Source organism: Pan troglodytes, chromosome 10, assembly GCF_028858775.2.
Source record: "Pan troglodytes isolate AG18354 chromosome 10, NHGRI_mPanTro3-v2.0_pri, whole genome shotgun sequence".
NCBI classification, from domain to species: Eukaryota; Metazoa; Chordata; class Mammalia; order Primates; family Hominidae; genus Pan; species Pan troglodytes.
The window spans coordinates 83357690-83378529 of NC_072408.2; the positions used below are offsets into that span (position 1 = coordinate 83357690).

Sequence of the window (20840 nt, forward strand, 5' to 3'; positions counted from 1 at the left end):
TTAATTAATTAATTAATTTTTTTGAGACAGAGTTTCACTCTGTCACTTAGGCTGGAGTGCAGTGGCACAGTCTTGGTTCATTGCAAACTCTGCCTCCCAGGTTCAAGTGATTCTTCTGCCTCAACCTCTCGAGTAGCTGGGATTACAAGTGCACGCCACTACGCGTAGCTAATTTTTGTATTTTTAGTAGAGATGGGGTTTCGCCATGTTGGCCAGGCTGGTCTTGAACTCCTGACCTCAAGTGATCTGCCCACCTCAGCCTCCCAAAGTGCTAGGATTACAGGCATGAGCCATTGTCCCTGGTCTATTTTTATTTTTTTTTGAGAGACAGAATCTGACTCTGTTGCTCAGTCTGGAGTACAGTGGCACAATAATGGTTCACTGCAGCCTTGAACTCCTGAGTTCAAGGATCCTTCTGCCTCAGCGTCCCCAGTAACTATAACTACAGGCATGTGTCACCAGGTCCAGCTAATTTTTAAATTTTTTTGTGAAGATGGGGTCTCACTGTGTTGCTCAGACTGATTTTAAAGTCCTGGCCTCAAGTGATCCTCTCTTCTTGGCTTTCCAAAATGCTGGGATTACAGGCATCTGTACCTGGCCCAGTCAACAGGTTTTTGACAAGGGTGCCAAGATAACACAATGGGGAATAGATGTTATCCTAAACAAATGGTGCTGGGAAAACTGGATATCTATATGCAAAGAATGAAATTGGACCCTATACCTGTAATCCCAGCACTTTGGGAGCCCGAGGCAGATGGATCACAAGGTCAGGAGATTGAGATCAACTAGGCCAACATGGTGAAATCCCATCTCTACTAAAAATACAAAAATTAGCTGGGCGTGGTGGTGCATGCCTGTAGTCCCAGCTACTTGGGAAGCTGAGACAGGAGAATCGCTTGAACCCAGGAGGCAGAGGTTGCAGTGAGCTGAGATGGCGCCACTGCACTCCAGCCTGGTGACAGAGCAAGACTCCGTCTCAAAAAAAAAAAAAAAAAGAAAAGAAATTGGACCCTTATCTAACACCATCCACAGAGTAAACTCCAAATGTGGTCTAAGTGGTGGTGCCTATAATCTCAGCTTCTTAGAAGGCTATGGCAGGCTGGGCACGGTGGCTCACGCCTGTAATCCCAGCACTTTTGGAGGCCGAGGTGGGCAGATCACCTGAGGTCGGGAGTTCGAGACCAGCCTGACCAACATGGAGAAACCCCGTCTCTACTAAAAAATACAAAATTAGCTGGGTGTGGTGGCGCATGCCTGTAGTCCCAGCTGCTCGGGAGGCTGAGGCAGGAGAATCACTTGAACCCGGGAGGCAGAGGTAGCGGTGAGCCGAGATCGCGCCATTGCACTCCAGCCTGGGCGACAAGAACGAAACTCTGTCTCAAAAAAAAAAAAAAAAGAAAAAAAAAAAATAAGGCTATGTCAGGAAGATCAATTGAGCCCAAGAATTCAAGACCAGCCTGGGCAACATAGAAAGACCCAGTCTCTTAAAAAAATAAAAATAAAAATAGATTAGAAACATCAGACTCAAAATAGTAAAACTCCTAGAAGAAAATGGTTAAAAGCTTCATGACTTTGGTCTTGGGAGTGATATTATGGATATGACACCAAATGCACAGGCAACAAAAGCAAAATAAACAATAGTCTGGATGTTCCTCAAAAAACTTAAAGTAGAACTACCATTTATCCAGCAATCTCCCTTCTAGGTCTTTGTCCAAAAGAATTGGAACCAAGATCTTAAAGAGATATTAGTACTCCTATTTTCATTGCAGCACTATTCATAATAACCAAAATGTGGAAATAAACTCAATGTTCATTGACAGATGAATGGATAAAGTGGGCAAATACATACAATAGAATACTATTCAGCCTTTAAAAAGAAGAATTTCTGCAATATGAGACAACATGGATGAACCTTGAGGACATCATGCTAAGTGAAATAAGCTAGTCACAGGAAGATAAATACTGCATGGTTCCACTTTTATGAGGTATCTAAAATAATCAAATTCATAGAATCAATGAGTGAAATGGTAGTTTCCAAGGGCTGGGGGAAAGAGGAAATCGGAAGTTACTAATTAACAGGCATAAAGTTTCAGTGAAGCAAGGTAAATAAGCTCTAGAGATCTGCTGTGCAACATTGTACAATTTCAATAATGTATTATTTTCTTAAAAATTTGTTAAAAGAGTCCAGGCGTAGTGGCTCACGCCTGTAATCCCAGCACTTTGGGAGGCTGAGGCGGGCAGATCACGAGGTTAGGAGATCGAGACCATCCTGGCTAACACAGTGAAACCCCGTCTCTACTAAAAAATACAAAAAAAATGCCAGGTGCCTGTAGTCCCAGCTACTTGGGAGGCTGAGGCAGGAGAATCTCTTGAACCTGGGAGGCAGAGGTTGCAGTGAGCTGAGATTGTGCCACTGCACTCCAGCCTGGGTGACAGAGCGAGACTCCGTCTAAAAAAAAAAATAATTTGTTAAAAGAGTAAATCTGCCAGGCGCGGTGGCTCCAGCCTGTAATCCCAGCACTTTGGGAGGCCGAGGCTAGTGGATCACGAGGTCAGGAGTTCAAGACCATGCTGACCAACATGGTGAAACCCCGTCTCTACTAAAAATACAATAATTAGCTGGGCGTGGTGGCAGGCACTTGTAGTCCCAGCTATGTGGGAGGCTGAGGCAGGAAAATTGCTTGAACCTGGGAGGCAGAGGTTGCAGTGAGCCGAGATCGTGCCACTGCACTCCAGCCTGGGTGACAGAGTGAGACTCTGTCTCAAAAAAAAGAGAGTAGATCTCATGTTAAGTGTTCTTGCCACAAAACATGTTTTAAATATAAAAGGGAGGATAGTGCCTAAATCAAGAAACTTGAATTGACACAACTTATTCCAAAATCCCTGGCAGATTTCTAATTCTTTAAAAAGAAATGTGCTATCTGTAAGGTCACTCTTAGCTGCAAGAGAGACAGGATATTTTTAAGTTTACGTTGTCATCCAAACTTGAATTGGATTTCTGTTACTAAGGAAGAAGCAGAAAATGGATATTAAGCAGGTAATTTGTCATAGTCCATTCATTGGACTGTGAATGGCTTAACACACCATATTGTAATATATTTTTTGAAATCTGTTTCTTTCCCTAGACTGTAAGATCAGGACTGATTTTTTTAAATGTCTGTATCCCCTCATTTGGCAAAGTATTTTGCACATAGTATGTGCTAAGTATTTATACATGGTTTGCTATTGAATGTTTCCTGTGGATTAGTTTATTATGAGTAAAAATTAGGAAAACTTTATTACCAGCAAAAAGTAGGGAGGAAGTTAGGAAAAATTATCACTAAAAATGTTAGCATATGTGACTTCTTCTTGATACTTTTAATTTTTGTACTAATTAATTGATTTTTAGTATATCATAAAAACCCTATTTCTTATATAATTATAAGGTAACTTCAGAACATAAAAACTTACAAGAATATCACAAGTATCTTAGTCCATTCATGCTGCTATAACAAAATACCATAGTGTGAGTGGCTTATAAAAAACAGAGATTTATTTTTCAAAGCTCTAGAGGCTAAGAAGTTCAAGATACGATACTGGCAGATGCAGTGTCTGGTAAGGGTCTACTTCCTCATAGACAGCTGTCTTCTCATTCTAACCTCACACGGTGGAAGGGCTGAGGGTTCTCTCTCAGGCCCATTTTATAATGGCAGTAATCTTATTAATGAGGGGAATAACCCTATAATCTAATAATCTCCCAAATGCCCCACCTCCCAATACCGTCATTTTGGAGGTGAGGAGTTCAACATTTGAATTTTGGGGGAACATAAACATTCAGACCACAAGAACAATAATTTATTTGTTTATATTAAAAGGAACCATCTTCTCTGCCTCACAGTTTTCCTACCTGGCTCTTAAAATAGAAATATGTTTCTTTCAGAACTATAGAGTCAAGAGGAAATTTCATCTTTCTTTCTGCCACTTTCCCCAAGTGGAAGGAGTTTTGTATTTAATTGGTGATTTGGGGAGAAAAACATAAAACCCAAGCCATTTCTTGCCATCTTTTTCAAATCTTCCCACCCACAAGAAATTATATTCTGCTCAGTTCCTCAATATATGTCATAAACTAAAAACACACGGATCAGGGCCTATGCTTGTCTTCTAGAACAGGCCTGAGGCCTAACTCTCATTCTTTGTACTGTTGATCTCACCAAGCAGAAACAGTGATTCTACAGAAGTCTATCCATCTTGCAGACTCAAATTCTCCTGTGGCAAGTCATCACCCATTTGGACTTAGGAAGTATTTGACCAGCTTGGCCAACATGGTGAAATCCCGTCTCTACCAAAAATACAAAAATTAGCTGGGCATGGTGGCAGGTGCCTGTAATCCCAGCTACTCGGGAGGCTGAGGCAGGAGAATTGCTTGAACCCAGGAGGCAGAGGTTGCAGTGAGCTGAGATCACGCCACTGCACTCCAGCCTGGGTGACAGAGTGAGACTCCGTCTAAAAAAAAAAAAAAAGAAATATTGAAAAACCTGGTCATGGTTGTATATTATAATACATCCAATCAGCTTTATCTTAGGAAGCTTTTTTGAAATGAAGTCTCACTCTGTCACCCAGGCTTGAGTGCAATGGCATAATATCACTGCTCACTGCAGCCTTTACCTCCTTGGCTCAAGCGATCCTCCTACCTCAGTCTCCCAAGTAGCTGGGACTACAGACATATGCCACATGCCTGGCTAATTTTTCAAACATTTTGTAGAGATGGAGTCTCCGTGTGCTAGGCTGATCTTGAACTCCTGGACTCAAGCAACTCTCCCACCTCGGCCTTCTGAAGTGCTGGGCTTTCAGTCATGAGCCACCATGCCAAGCCGAGAAGTTGGTATTTTATCTTTTTGACTTCCTATCTATTGGGTCTGAATTCAGGGAAGAGTTAAGATGTGTGAGCAGCTATCACTGCCTAAGCCCCATTAATGACAGCATAGTAATACATTTTTTAATAGGTAACTCTAACCAAAAGTAGTTGTTTTATGAGAACCTAGGTCTAGCAAAAGAAATAAACTTAAATCTTGCCAGTCTAACAATAAGGGAATAAAATATCCCAGCAGCCAAGTGTGGCAGCTTATGTCTGTAATCTCAGTATCTTGGGAGTCCGACACAGGAGGATTGCTTGAGCCCAGGAGGTCAAGGCTAAAGTGAGCCTTGGTTGTAGCACCATGTTAAAGCCTGGGTGACAGAGTGAGACCCTGTCTCAAAAAAAAAAAAAAATTTTGTTTATTTATGAATGCCTACTGTGTGCAAGGCAGTGTTCAGAGGAGAAGTTTAAAGAGTTAGATACTAATACTTTAAACAAAAGTTACCTGGTACTCTAATTTTATTGTTTGAGTTTTGAATTGCTATAATGATCAAGGCAAAGAAATATCATAATTATAACATTTGCGTGCTTATAGCTTGTCAAATGAGCAGTTTCCTGCGAAACAATATCTGATTGAATCCTCAAAACAACTCTGTGAGACAATACATGAGAATAGTCTAGGTTGTGCTGCAGTTGGGAGAAAAAGCAAATGTTTAACAAAAAGTTAGCTCTGGCTGCAGGCAACTCTCCAGGCAACTGTCTTCCATGCAACAACGTGATAATCCAGGCAGCTTCAACCTTGCGGTGCTGCCATCTTAAGATGAATCTTTTTCCATGGTTGCCACAGTCGGGAAAGAAAAGAATTTCATATCGACCTTTTACTGCCACATCCTGAAGGTGACACACATAAAATCTACAGTTTTCACTGGCCAGACCAAGTCACATGGCTCCATTCAGTTGTAGGGTCGCTGAGGAATACAGTCAATCCACTGAGTGGCCAGAAAGGAAAGAAAAGTAAATATTGATTAACAAAGCAATATGTAGCATAAATAGCTATTATGACTGTTGTTTTTATACAGGTGAAGAAATGTAGGCTTAGAAAAATTAAGTTATTCATCCCAAGGTACATATAAGGTAAGTAGGGGAGCCTCAGTATATGGACCTATTTGACTCCAGAGCCTGTGCCTAACTTCTATCTTCCATTACCTCCCAGCACCGCACTGGAAACCTGGCAGAACCTAGCCACCACTAGGGATATTTAATTCAATTCATATACATTCAGTTCAATTCAAATCAGCATATATTTGCTAAATGCTTTCTCTTTGCCAGGCATTGCAGCTGCATCTGGAGGAGGGTTGAGCTATTTCACCATATAGATCTCCTACGACTTTGAGACTGTGATGTAAAGAAATAGGCAACTGTGATGGTTGTTTTATTTGACAACTTGGCTGGGCTGTGGTACCCAGATATTTGGTTAAACGTTATTCTGGATGTTTTGGTGAAGGTGTTTTTGGATAAGATTAACATTTTAACCAGTGGATTTTAAGTAAAGCAGATTACTTTCCATAATATGGATGGGCCTCATCAATCGGTTGAAGGCCTTCATAAATCAAAGACTGACCTCCCCAGAGAAAGAAGGAATTCTGCCAGCAGGTTGCCTTTGGACTCAAGCAGAAACTGAGTCCCCACAATCATGTGTGCCAATTCCTTAAAAAAAACATCTATATCTATAATATCTATATGTATACACATTCTGTTGGTTTGGTTTCTCTGGACAACCCTAACTAATATAACAAGCTTAAAAATTAGTTCTATAAAACAGGGCTAAGAAATGATTCTTTATTATACTTTAAGAACAAGATCCTCTGCAATCCCTATTTACTTTTATCTTTGAATGTTAAGTAAAAATAGCAGAATTCTAAAATAACCTACAGAAATAAGTCAAGGTTCATTATATTTTCTATAATACAAGAAGTTTTACAAAGCTATTCATCATAAAATACATAAATTTTTGCAAGGAACCTTGTGGACTGAAAAAACAGCCAAAACAAATCTGCCACATACAGGCCCCAGAATGTGGTTTTATAATCTGTCCACTTAGGAAACTGTTCCAAATATCTTCACAAATTCAGTATTGTGAGAATGTGTCTAGGTGTTAATTATCATTTTAGAAGGAAGTCAGCTCTCCTACACAGCTAAGAATGCTAACAGTCTCCAATTTTAACTTGTTCTCTTATACAAGATGCTGTTTTGGGAAGTATTTAGTTGCCCCCTGCTGGCCATACAATTGCAGGATTCATTTTTTAAAAAGTTCTCAGTAGATTGCAGATGATAATGATAAACTTCTGAAGAGATGCATTCAACTTTTTCATCAGATGAATTCACAATAGACTTCCAATGCTCAATTGAGATATGTAAGTTAATCAAAAAAAATTTTTTTTCCCCACCACCTGGTATAGGGTGAAATGTTCCAGCAGGAAGACTTTAAGCTAGATCAGTGGGAGAACAGGATGAGATGTAGGAGGAGTGACTGAGGGGCTTCACAGGCTCCCTTTCTTCTTTAACTTTTGTTTTAGGTTGAGGAGTACATGTGCAGGTTTGTTATATAGGTAAACTCATGTCGTGGGGGTTTGTTTTACAGATTATTTCGTTACCCTGGTACTAAGCCTAGTACCCAGAAGTTATTTTTTCTGCTCCTCTCTCTTCTCTCACCCTCCACCCTCAAGTAGTCCCCAGTGTCTGTTTTTCCCGTTTGTGTCCATGAGTTCTCATCATTTAGCTCTCACTTATAAGTGAGAACATGCGGTATTTGGTTTTCTGTTCCTGTGTTAGTTTGGTAAGGCTAATGGCCTCCAGCTCAATCCATGTTCCCACAAAAGACGTGATCTCATTCTTTTTTATGGCTGCATAGTATTCCATGGTGTCTATGTACCACATTTTCTTTATTCAGTCTACCATTGATGGGCATTTAGACTGATTCCATGTCTTTGCTATTGTGAATAGTGCTGCCCAAAATTCCTAAACACAATTTTCTTTCTATAATACTCATGTCATATTTTATGTCTCTTCATATCCTTTTTAAAACCATATGGAAATAATTTACCAAATTGAGAGGAAAAAAACACTTGTTCAAGAAGCTTAAAAACTATATTTTTATCCTGTCTCTGCTACTACCTCTCAGGCTAATCTTGAGCAAGACTCTTTAACTTTTGGCAGTGATAAATATGTTTACAAATTTTGATTTTCATTCCCGAAAGTTTCTTCATGCTATTTTGTAATTTCTTCTTCCTGCCACTCTTGGGACTTTCCCATCCTCAAGTAACCACTGATCCACTCTCTGTCACTGCAGATTAATTTGCATTTTCTTGATAAGAAAATTATTTTATTTTATTTATTTATTTTTGTTTTGAAACAGAATTTCGCTCTTTTTGTCCAGGCTGGAGTGCAATGGCGTGATCTCAGCTCACTGCAACCTCTGCCTCCCAGATTCAAGTGACTCTCCTGCCTCAGCCTCCCAAGTAGCTGGGATTACAGGCACGTGCCAACATGCCTGGCTAATTTTGTATTTTTAGTAGAGATGGGGTTTCATCATGTTGGCCAGGCTGGTCTCAAACTCCTGACCTCAGGTGATCTGCTAGCCTCGGCCTCCCAAAGTGCTGCGATTACAGGCATGAGCCACCATACCTGGCCGAAATAAATAATTTTTAAGCTTACTAGCTAAGACACTTTATAAAATGAGATATGGAAAAAATGTAAATGCTTTATAAATATTTTTAAAAATTGAGTTTCCCTATCTTGAAACCTGAGGTGCAGTGTGATGCAGTGGTTAAAAGCTTAACCTTGGGGCCAGGCATGGTGGCTCACACCTGTAATCCCAGCACTTTGGGAGACTGAGGCAGATGGATCACCTGAGTTCAGGAGTTCGAGACCAGCCTGGCCAACATGGTGAGACCCCATCTCTACTAAAAATTTAAAAATTAGCCAGGCATGGGGGTGCGTGCCTGCAATCTCAACTACTTGGGAGGCTGAGGGAGAATAATTGCTTGAACCTGGGAGACAGAGGTTGCAGTAAGCTTAGATAGCACCACTGAAAAAAAAAAAAAAAAAGCAAAAAGCTTAAACTTTTAAGCCAGCAAATGCGAGCCTAGGTCTTGGGTCTTGGCTCTGTTATTTACTAGCTGTATGATGTTGGGCAAGTTACTCAACACCCTGAGGTTAACAGTTTCCCCATGCTTAGAGAAACAGATAATAATAGCATCTATCCTCGTAAAGATGTTGTGCAATTGCATACAAAACACTTAGCTCAGTGCTGGGCCTGTACATACAAAACCTCAGGGTTGACTACCAATGGTAGTCATCTATCTTTAGACATTTCAAAGAGCATCACCTTAATTCTAAGAAAAGGAAATGAGAAATGAGAACCCTGGCCATGCAGCCAGTGCAATCCTAAGGCAATCATTTTAGAAATGTTTTGTGAGGATTATCATAGTTCACTGTGTCAGACATGGTATCCAGCTGACTCTGACTCAAGCCCTTTTCTTAAGCACCCCATTGGTTTTCTTTCCTCATAACTCTTTCTCCAAGTGTCATGGTATCCCTTTCTTTGTAATTCCATTCCTCCCCCTCAAACATATGACCTGACAGTCATCTCATTTCACCTTTGTGATTTGACATATAACTTGGCCAGAGCAGAGTGATAGTCATCACTTGAGATGGCAGGCATGGTGGAAATAGAGATAATTGAAGAAACAAGGCTTATTTGTGAAAAATGTTCTTTAATAGTTTTATCCCTTGTATTCAAGTACTTCTGTTGCTCTTTTTTGAGCTCTGCCAGGTTTACACTTATTAAAGTTCTCTCCCTACAATGGAAACTACTTGAACCCCACTTGCCAGCCTAGCCCAATTTAGTATCTTGGGCCAATTCTAATTTTATGAAAGAGAGAGTTAAGATGCTGTATCTTGAGATTTGCATACAGAAAGCACCTTTAGCATGCTTTCTTCCATGAACTTTTAGCACTGCCTCATTATAGTCTAGAGAAATATATGGGTAGGGGGTAATTAATTTCTGAGAAGGAGAACCTCTTGCCTACCATCCCTCCTAACTTGTAGCATACCATTTATACAAGTTTATTCTCTTCTGCTATCTTAGCCTGGCTTCTTCCCTGAAATCGGAGTCTGAGACAATAACTTCTGTGTGGATAGTTGATTCTGGGAAGAGATCCCAGTGAATAGGAGTGAGGGGCTAGGAAAATTAAGACATGAAAGGAAGGAAAGCTAACTCAAGAATACATTAATCAATCTGAACATTGTTGTAGGTAACTCAGGCTCATTTCTCTGGATCTTTGAATAGCTACCTAGAATTGTCTGCCTTCCCCCAATGTGGCAGACATATCCTAAGGTAACCCCCGTGATCTCTGCCTTCTGGTATTAATGACCTTCTTTATGCCCCTCACCGTAAGACTGGGTAGAACTTGTGAACTGCTTCCAGCCAGAAGAATAAGGCAAAGGTGATAGGATGTTACTCCCATGATGTAATGTAATACATGCATTACAATATATGACAAATGTGATGGGATATCACCCCCATGATTATGTTATATTATGTAAGAATCTGTCTTGATAGCCGACTCACTCTCTCACTTTCCTGCTGGTCTTGAAGAAGCAAGTTGTCATGTTATGAACTGCCTATCGGAGAGGACCATGTGGCAAAGAACTCAGAGGTGGCTTGCAGAAGCTGAGAGCCAACAGAAACAAAACAAAACAAAATCTTGAAGCTCTCAGTCCTGTGACTGTAAGGAAATGAATTCTCCCAACAACTTGAGAGAGTTTGGAAGAAGATTCTTCTTTCTTCAGGCTTTTGGATGGGAACATGGTCCAACCAACACCTTCACTGTAGCCTGGAGAGACCCCAAAGTAGAAAACCCAACTAAGGTGTATCTGGACTCCTGACCTACAGAAAGAGAGATAGTAAATGTGTGTTATTTTAATGTGTTCAATTTGTGTTAATTTGTTACATTGAATTGGAAAACTAATAGAGATTTTGGTGCCTAGAGGTAGAATGCTACTGTAATAAATATGTAAAAATATGTCTATGGCTTTGAAACTGATCAGTGGACAGAGACTAGAAGAATGCTTGAAAAGTATGATAGACAAAGCCCAAATCACTGCGAACAAACTGTCAGTAGAAATGTGGATATTGAAGACTGCTGTTGAGGACTCAGAAGGAAGTAAGGAACATGCTATAGGAAACTGGAAGAAGGGAGATCCTTGTTATCTACTGGTGTAAAGCTTAGTGAAATTATTTCTTGCAATTACGTTGAAAGCAGAACTTGTAAATGGATGAATTTGGTTATATAGTTAAGGAGATTTCCAAGCAAAGTGTTGAAGGGGACAACTGGTTTCTTCTTGCTACTTACAGGAAAATTCAAGAAAAGAGACAAATTGAGAGAAGAACTATTAAGCAAAAAGGAATCAGGACTTGATAATTTAAAAAATCCTCATCTTCCCCAGATGGCAAAAAATATTAACAGTTGGAGATGGCTTTTGGGCACTGTCAGAAAAGCCTACTCTAGAGAAAATGCACTTGAAGTTACTCTATAATCTTTTTTAAAGCCCCCAAAAGATCAAAGGTCAGAGTACTCAGGGGTATTTCAAGAGACGGCCGTTAGATTTGAAAAGATCTAAGGGTATGCCTCAGATCCTCTCAACCACACTATTGAGCCTCTAGGAAGCTTAAAGGAGATGGAATTATTTTTGAAACAATCTGTAGATGTGGCCTTTGTCTGATAAGAGTGAATGCCACTGAAATACAGAAAGAACCACAACATTCTTGAGAAAATTATTTCTGCAGAAACAGTGCCAACTTGGAATAAGACAGACAGAAAGACTAGAAAATGAAAAGAGGCTGTCAGACCTCCAAAATTTTACTGGCAGACAGCAGGCTGATAAAACTACTCATCTGCAAACACATGCTACCTTCCATGAAAAAGGAAGAATGACTCAGATGGTGGAACCAAGAACCCAGAAAGCAGAGCCAAGAGCCATGAAGAATCATTCCCAAGCCTAGAAACTTAATTAAGGAACTTCCAATAAATCCAGTTGTATTTCAAAACTGCTATAGACTAGTGACTCCTTTTTACTACCCATTTCCCCTATTTTTAAACTGGAATGTCTATAGCTATTATCCTGTGTCTGTCCCACCATTGTATGTTGGGTGTGTTGGAGGCAGATAACTCATTTCCTTGGTTTCAGAGGTCCATAGTTAGAGAATAATTGTGTCCAGGAGCTTTACTTAACAGGTTATACGTAGGAGGCTCATCTGCACCTGGACTTGATTCACATGATGAAATTTTAGAATTTGAGCTGATGCAATAATGAATGAAACTCTTGGGAACTGATATGGTTTGTCTCTGTGTCCCCACCCAAATCTCATCTTGAATTGTACTCCCACAATTGCCATGGGTTGTGGGAGGGGCCCTGGTGGGAGATAATTTGAATCATGGGGGAGGTTCCCCCATACTGTTCTCATGGTAGCAAATAAGTCTCACGAGATCTGATGGTTTTATCAGGGGTTTCCACTTCTGCATCTTCTTCATTTTCTCTTGCCGCCGCCATGTAAGAAGTACCTTTCACCTCTCACCATGATTCTGAGGCCTCCCCAGCCATGTAAGTCCAATTAAACCTCTTTTTCTTCCCAGTCTCAGGTATGTCTTTATCAGCAGTGTGAAAACGGACTAATACAGGAACCTTGGAAGGGGAGAAACCATATATTTCATATGGGAGGGCCTGAGGAAAGACTGGCAGACAGAACCTAGGCTGATTCTCCAATGACCCCCACTTTCTGATATCAATGCCCCTGTTAATTACATCCCATGAATATGGGAGGAATCTGTGAAGCATCTAACTTATAGAATATGGCAAAGGTGACAGAATGGCATTCCTATGATAATATTATGTTATCTAAGACTTCATATTGCTAGTAGACTCTTCTGCTGGCCATGAAGAAGCAAACTGCTATGTTGCTGCCTATGGAGTAGACCACATGGCAGGCAACTTGAATGGACTCTAGGAGCTAATGACATCCTCCAGCTGACAGCCAACCAGCACACTAAAGCTTTCAGTCCTATATCCTCAATGAAATAAATTCGTTCGGCAAACCATATGAGCTTGGGAGCAGATGAGCTTCCCAGTGAGAACACAGCCCACCTGATGCATTGACTCTAGCCTGGAGAGACCTGGAAGCAGAAAATCCAAATAAGCTGTGTCTGTACTCTTGACCACAGAAACTGGGATATAATACATGTTATTGTTTTAGGCTGCTAGATTTGGTAACTTGTTATCCAGCAATAGATTACAAGTGCAGTCAAAGATTGTCCCAGAGAGTGTTAACTTCTTTACTCTTCCAGGTTGTACATGCCTAAGCGCAGAGTGGGTTCTCATTGGCATCCATGCCATATCATCAGAGCAGCACAGGTTTTGAAATGATAAATATGTGGTACAGTTGCACAAAACTGGTTGCCATAGCAATAGTTGGTATAAAAGGTAGGCTGAAAGGATGTGAAAAAGATTATTCTAGTTTGTCTCATCCTGGCTACCATTTCAGGGAGTCTGTGTTGCTTGACTGGGTGGGGGCAACGAGATCATCATCTCTGAAGGATCTGAACTCTAATTCTCGCTCTTCAGTGAGTCTTAATTATTACAATTACCCATTTATACTTATCACCAGACATGGAGCACGAAGAAATAACTCAGTGAATCCTATGTGTTCCATGCATCGGACTTCCTGTCTCCATTGGGTAGCAGCAACTCTATTTCATATGGGTAATCAAGGTCAGTTATCACCACCAAGATAGTAAGTGTTTTCATTGATCGTCCACTGACACAAGTGATCTAAAATGATCATGTGATAGTTATAGTTTCCAGTTCAATGGAGACTTCATGTGTGCCCTCATAGAAGTCCCCTTCATACCAAACAAGTGCTTCTAATCCTGAAAAGCCTAAGAATGCACAGATAGGAAGCCCAAATTCTGCAAAGGGGTCAATGGGAGTGTTGGTGAGAGCCATTCCTACAACCACCCTTTGGTTTCTGGACCTGTACATTCTGGCTATTGGAAACACACCACTAGAAATCAGCTATACTTTTTTTTTTTTTTTTTTTTTTTTGAGATGGAGTCTCACTCTGTCGCTTAGCCCAGAGTGCAGTGGCGCAATCTCGGCTCACTGCAGCCTACGCCTCCCGGGTTCCAGCGATTCTCCTGCCTCAGCCTCCTGGGTAGCTGGGATTACAAGCACACGCCACCGCACCCAGCTAATTTTTGTATTTTTAGTAGAGACAAGGTTTCACCATGTTGGCCAGGCTGGTCTCAAACTCCTGACCTCAGGTGATCCGCCCGCCTTGGCCTCCCAAAGTGCTAGAATTACAGGCGTGAGCCACTGTGCCCAGCCATCAGCTATACATTTAATGCACCTATCTTATTCTTGAGAACAATACCCTATCCCTTTGAAGTGTTAGTCCTGCGTGGGTTCCTTGGCTAAGTCTTTATTAGATTATTTCATTGTTCCATTAGGATGGCCAATTTCATGTTTATGCCCCATTATTACACCTATTTTATCATAAAATGGGCTCTTTGATATAAAAAAATAGGTAGAATTCAATGCCAGTAAATTAGGCATTCAGTAAGTTCTTGTACGGTGGGTGGTGCTGACAAAGGCACCTACAACAGTGAAGAAAAATGCATACCCATAATAGGTATCAATTCTGATAAGTACAATTTGCTATCCCCTCCAGGGTTGAAAGAGTCCAATATAATCAATTTCCCACTGAATGGTTGACTAGCCTTCTTAAGGGATGGTACCATAATGAAGACTTAGCATTTATCTTTGCTGCTAATGGACTGGACAAGCAGCAGTGGCCCAGGAGAGAGGGAGTTCATGCTATTGGATCATTCACAGCCTTTATCCCTGCCACCATGGCCATGTAATTATCATGGGCCTGTTGTGTAAACACAGATATTGCTGAGAAGAGAGACTGAATGATTTCTACTAGACAAGTCCTGTTTACTTGGTTGTTTAGTGCTTTCTCTGCAGTGTAGGCTCTCTGATAGGCATTGATGTAGCACACAAATTTCTGCACACTTTGAGCCTACTCCAGTGGTCTACCCATACATTTATTCCTTGGATATTTTTATTTCCCATCTTCCAGTCTTTCTCCTCTAGGCCCGTCTGACTAACCAACCAAGCCAACTGCCGTCATTCAAAGGTCCATGTACATCTATACATCAGGCCTTTTCTTCCTTTATAGAAAGTAGTTGATCAGGTACACTGCTTACAGATCTGCAGTTGAGAGAATTTCCCTTCAGGAATACCCTTAAGTAGGGTGGTTGTGTAGCAGCAGTCCATTTGGAGTTAGCACCAACATAGCACCAACAGATTGAGATGACCTTTCTGTGGTTAAGATTCCATGCACTATTTTGCAACATCATGCATTTAGTCATTTGGAAAATAGTGCTTCATTGAGTTATGCATATCTTCCAAGTGCTGACAGATTTCATGTTGAAATACCCCAAAAAAATCACATGTATTATTGTCACCACTGATCTCATCAGAAAATTTTTGAGGAATCAAGAAGCTGCCAAATTCATAGAGGTAGATATGAGTTTTAAAAAATTCTAAATTTTGTTTGAAAGCTCAAATGTTATCATTGGCAACAAATGCTGTGAGTTGTTTTCCTTGAAGTGACGGGCTCACTTATTTTTGAGAAAAGTTCTGACACATACCTAAGTCTGAATAACTATAGTTTATCTGTCTGTCATTCTTTCAAGTAAAGATAATTTTCCATGTAAAATAGTGGCTTAACTCACGACTCAAGCACAAAAATCATTTTCTTTGAGATAACCTTAGAACTTTGGTGTGCAACAGGAATACAGTATGCATTTTGTCTCACAGAATTTTAAAACATACATAATCAAAGGTTGAGATTTAATAAAATTAATCATGCTATTTTATCAAGAATAATATTAAATGAAACTGTCTTGTTTTTCTGGGATGTAGCAGTAAATAATTCAATGTCTACTAGTACACTTTTGGTACCACTGCCTTAATTTCTGTTAAAGCACCAACAATTTTACCCACCATTGCCTTTGTTTCATAGTGCAAATGTCAACTCACTGAGAAAGCCAAGTAATGTCTTGGTATTATTGTAAAAATAGTTTTGATCTTGTATATACTTGAAAGGATCTTGGAAATTCCCTGGGGTCTGCAGACCACATTTTATGAACCATGGTCAAGAGAAAAATCTGAGTCCTATGTGGTAGCAATCCACTTTTCACACAATTTGCCCCTCTGAGAAGAGTCTATGCTGTTTTCACCAATCCTGGCTTTGACGCCTCTCTCATTGGCCTTTTCTGCTTGCTGATATCATGACCATCATATTCCATTCCGGTTCTAGTTCCGTTTCCCATGTCTAACCATTTGTTCTTTTCATCAAAGTAAAGATTCTTTGCCTCTTTTTGTATCTACTTGATCAAATCTCACACAAATCTTTTAATGATTCTATTTTAATTCTTGATCTTTTGTTACCAAACAGGCCCTTCAGGATAGAACTTAATTTCATTCATTATTCTTTTATTCATACATTATTTATTTATTTAAAAAAAAACATTTTCTGCATACCTACTATGTCATTTCCCAGAGAGACAGCATTTGCTTTTGGCCTTAAAGGGTGACATTATTTGGACAGGTTAAATGAGTTTAAGTTTTTCAAAATATAATAAATAATACCAGATTTATGGAGGTAAAAACAACAACAATAATAGGGAGATTGCTTAGGGAAGCTCAAGGAGAATGCACACAGTGAGTAATTAAAGACAAAGCCAGAAAGGCATTGCAGCGTCATCTCATAAAGTATGTTGAATGCTTGAAGTTTATTTTGGTAAGCAATAGGGAGCTACTGGAGATATTTGAGCAGAAGCAGAAGTAATGGTGTGAAACAGGCTCAATATCAGAGTTTGCTTAAGATTTATATGGAGGAAGAATTTGGTGGGAAAAAATAAACTTGAAGCAAGAAAACCAGGTTGGAGGCCTGAACTAGGTGGGTAGGCACAGAAATGGAGATGGATGGAGTTAGATTTTGAGTGCAAGTAAGATCAGTAGGCAGTGGTGAAGAAGTTTTTGTCAAAAATAATTACAGTTTCAAGCATGAATTACTAGGAGAATGGTGAACTATTAATAGAAATCAGATAATCAGAAAAAGGAACAGTTGGTGTGAGGCAAGATGATGAGTTCAGTTCTCTACCTGTTAGGCATATAAGTGGCTATACTCAGCGGGGGCCTATTTGTAAATTTTCTACCATTTACAAGAACTGGAACCTAACAGATATTAGAAGATTGTGGTTATAGTTACACTGGCTTGATATGTCTCTTTGCAATATAAATATATTAAAGTGCAGTTGTTATTTTAATTTCCTGTGGAGTTTTTCTCTGGACAAATGTAGCAGGGATATATGCTCTTCTGTGGTTCATACGTCACAAAGATTGCTCTTATAAAATGATATATACTTATTGAGTGAGTGTGTATGTCAGTTATTATGCTAAATTTTACGTATTTTACATCAACTAATCCTTACATCAGCTCTTTGGTATTAGTATGTGGATTTTTATAAGAGAAATCAAGATGCAAAGAGGTTAAGTAGCTTTCCCAGGGTCAAACCGGAAGCAATGTAATGACATTTGAACCCAGGTTCTGAATGGCCCTTCTCTTTTGACTCTATACTGATAAAGTACCTATTTGCCTCCTTCCCTTTTCCTTTTCATAGAATGAAAGGACATGGTGCCTGTTATCACAGACTACTGGTCTTTACTCTATGATTGTATCCAGGGATTCATTTAGTGCCTGCTTAGGAGATCTGTCTTAGGAAGGGCTTGTGATCACTGGCTCTTCTTGGGGCAACGACTTTCCTGAGAGAGGTGTTATGTAATAAAATTATTTAACTGAAAAGTCACCCCTTAAAAAGAGCAAATAAAACAGTTTTGAATTATAACTATACTAAAGTCATTAAAAAATAACAAAAAGCTACATAAGGTCCTTTGAAACCACTTTAAATTTAGACAAACAGCAGAGAATGCCCTTAATAGCAAGTCTGAAGATCAAAGTGTGGAACTCTTCCTAAAGGAAACACAGAGGATGAAGAGTCTGGAGATTAATGTTGCAGTTGGCTGATGCTCCAACACAGTGCAGTGAGCAGGGATTCACCAAGAGGAAAGATATATCTGTGCTACAGGCTTTACATTGCACTGCCTGGCACTTGGTGAATTCTTAATATATATAAGTTCCTGTCTTTCTCCCCTTTTGTATTTTACAAAATGTTTTTCCACATCTCATTGTATTTACTCTATATAGTAAAAAGAAAACCCTGATGAATAAACTGTTATCATTCCCATTACAGAGGTACATAAGCCTTTACTTGTTGAAGCTGAGAATGGCTGGATAATTCTGCAGCGCAATCTCTCCAACCTGAGTGTTCCGGTTTTGCACTCTCCCTGTAGGACTTTGTCGTCTGTTCCCTGACCATTGGGCTGTTAACAAAGAGTGAAGGTTTTTCCGGTAGGAGGGGTCTTTCTGGTTGGAGTCCGAACTGAACATAGATCCCACATAAGTAAAGGCCCATGACACTTTTTGTGTAACACAATTAAACTTCCTTCATGCAGTAGCTGAGGGCATTACTGTTAATCCCTTGATGCCTAGGGTTGTGTGGGTGACATCTTTTATAGCAAAGAAATACTAGTTGTTTTACTTCACAGAATTATCAGACAAAGCCTCATGGAAAGTCTCAGACATGAGATAGAGCTTTAAGGACTGGTAGGATTTATATAAACCAGAGAAGCTCTGAAGGTTCGTCAGACATGAAGAAAAGCAAAAGTGTGATGTGATCATGTTCCACAAAGGAGACCTATCTGCCAACAGCATGAAGGGAAATGAAGAGGAGATAAGATTAACTAGATCTTCAAAGTTCAAATGATGGAAGATGTTGACCATGAAAATTTTAAATTTTGGCTATAATCCAGCAATCTCCAACGTTTTTGGCACCAGGGACTAGTTTTGTGGAAGACAATTTTTCCATGGACTGGGGTTGAGGGGATGGTTTTGGGATGATTCAAGCACATTACATTTATTGTGCACTTTATTTCTATTATTATTACATTGTAATATTTAATGAAATAATTATGCAACTCACCATCATGCAGAATCACTGGGACCCCTGAGCTTGCTTTCCTGTAACTAGATGGTCTGATCTGGGGGCGATGGGAGACAATGACAGATCATCAGGCACTAGATTCTTATAAGGAATGTACATCCTAGATTCCTCACATGCACAGTTCACAATAGGGTTCCTGCTCCTGCGAGAATCTAATGCCACCACTGATCTGACAGGAGGTGGAACTCAGGTGATAATGCGAGTGGTTGGGGGCAGCTATCGATACAGATGAAGCTTCTCTCACTCACCCACTGCTCACTTCCTGCTATGCAGCCCAGTTGCCAACAGGCCATAGACCTGTACCAGCCTGGGGGTTGGGGACCTCTGCTGTAACCTTTTGTTTTGTTTTGTTTTGTTTTGTTTTGTTTTGTTTTGTTTTTTGAGGTGCAGTTTTGCTCTTGTTGCCCAGGCTGGAGTGCAATGGTGCGATCTCGGCTAACCACAACCTCCGCCTCCTGGGTTCAAGCAATTCTCCTGCCTCAGCCTCCCTAGTAGCTGGGATTGCAGGCGTGCACCACCACGCCCAGCTAATTTTTTTTTATTTTTAGTAGAGACACGGTTTCTCCATGTTGGTCAGGCTGGTCTCAAACTCCCAACCTCAGGTGATACGCCCACCTCAGCCTCCCGAAGTGCTGGGATTACAGGCATAAGCCACCACGCCCGGCCTGCTGTAACCTATTTAAGAAACATTTGGTCCCCTCCCACCACCCAAGATGCCGAAAGGAAAGAAGACCAAGGGGAAGAAGGTGGCCCCAACCCCTGCTGTTGTGAAGAAGCAGGATGCCAAGAAAGTGGTGAATTCCCTGTTTGAGAAATGGCCTAAGAATTTTGGCACTGGAGAGGACATCCAGCCCCAAAAGGTACCTCATCTGCTTTGTCAAATGCCCCCACTATATCAGGTTGCAGCAGCAAAGAGCTATCCTCTATAAGCAGCTGAAAGTGCCTCCTACAATTAACTAGTTCACCCAGGCCTTGGATCGCCACATAGCTACTCGGCTGCTTAAGCGGGCCCACAAGTACAGACCAGAAACAAAGCAAGAGAAGCAGAGACTGTTGGCCCAGGCTGAGAAGAAAGCTGCCAGCAAAGGGGATGTCCCCCACTAAGAGATCACCTGTCCTTCGAGCAGGAGTTAACGCCATCACCACCTTGGTGGAGTGCAAGATGGCTCAGCTGGTGGTGATGGCACACCACGTGGATCCCATTGAGCTGGTTGTCTTCCTGCCTGTCCTATGTCATAAAATGGGGTTCCCCCACTGCATTATCAAGGGGAAGGCAAGACTGGGATGTTTAGTCCACAGGAAGACCTCCACCACTGTCGCCTTCACAGAGGTTAACTCAGAAGACAAAGGAGCTTTGGCTAAGCTGGTGGAAGCTATCAGGACCAATTCCAGCGACAGATATGATGAGATCCATTGTCACTGGGGAGGCAATGTCCTGGGTCCCAAATCTGTGGCTCACATTGCCAAGCTGGAAAAGGCAAAGGTGAATGAACTTGCCATTAAACTGGGTTAAGTGTGCACTGTTGAGCTTTCTGTACATAAAAATAATAAAAATAATACAAATTCTCCTTCAAAAAAAAACAAAGAAACATTTGGTTCTTAAGAGGTGGAGAAATTATTTACAAGTAAAGCCACATTACCTTTCCCAAGACATGTTCTTGCATCTTTACTTCAGGCTCCTTTAATCTGCAAAAGGAGAGGTGAGGGAAGCACAATGACTGAGTAACACTAAACCACAGGCCTCAAATTTTCTA

At 40.5% G+C, this 20840-nt stretch overlaps 1 protein-coding gene and 1 pseudogene across 4 annotated transcripts in view; both read left to right on the top strand.

The window, feature by feature from the left end:
- The window catches only part of ZDHHC17 (zinc finger DHHC-type palmitoyltransferase 17), a 296534-nt gene that overhangs the window by 19981 nt on the left and 255713 nt on the right, over nucleotides 1-20840 (top strand). The gene's annotated exons all lie outside the window — the stretch shown is intronic.
- LOC134807492 (large ribosomal subunit protein eL8-like) lies at nucleotides 19680-20651 on the top strand (annotated as a pseudogene).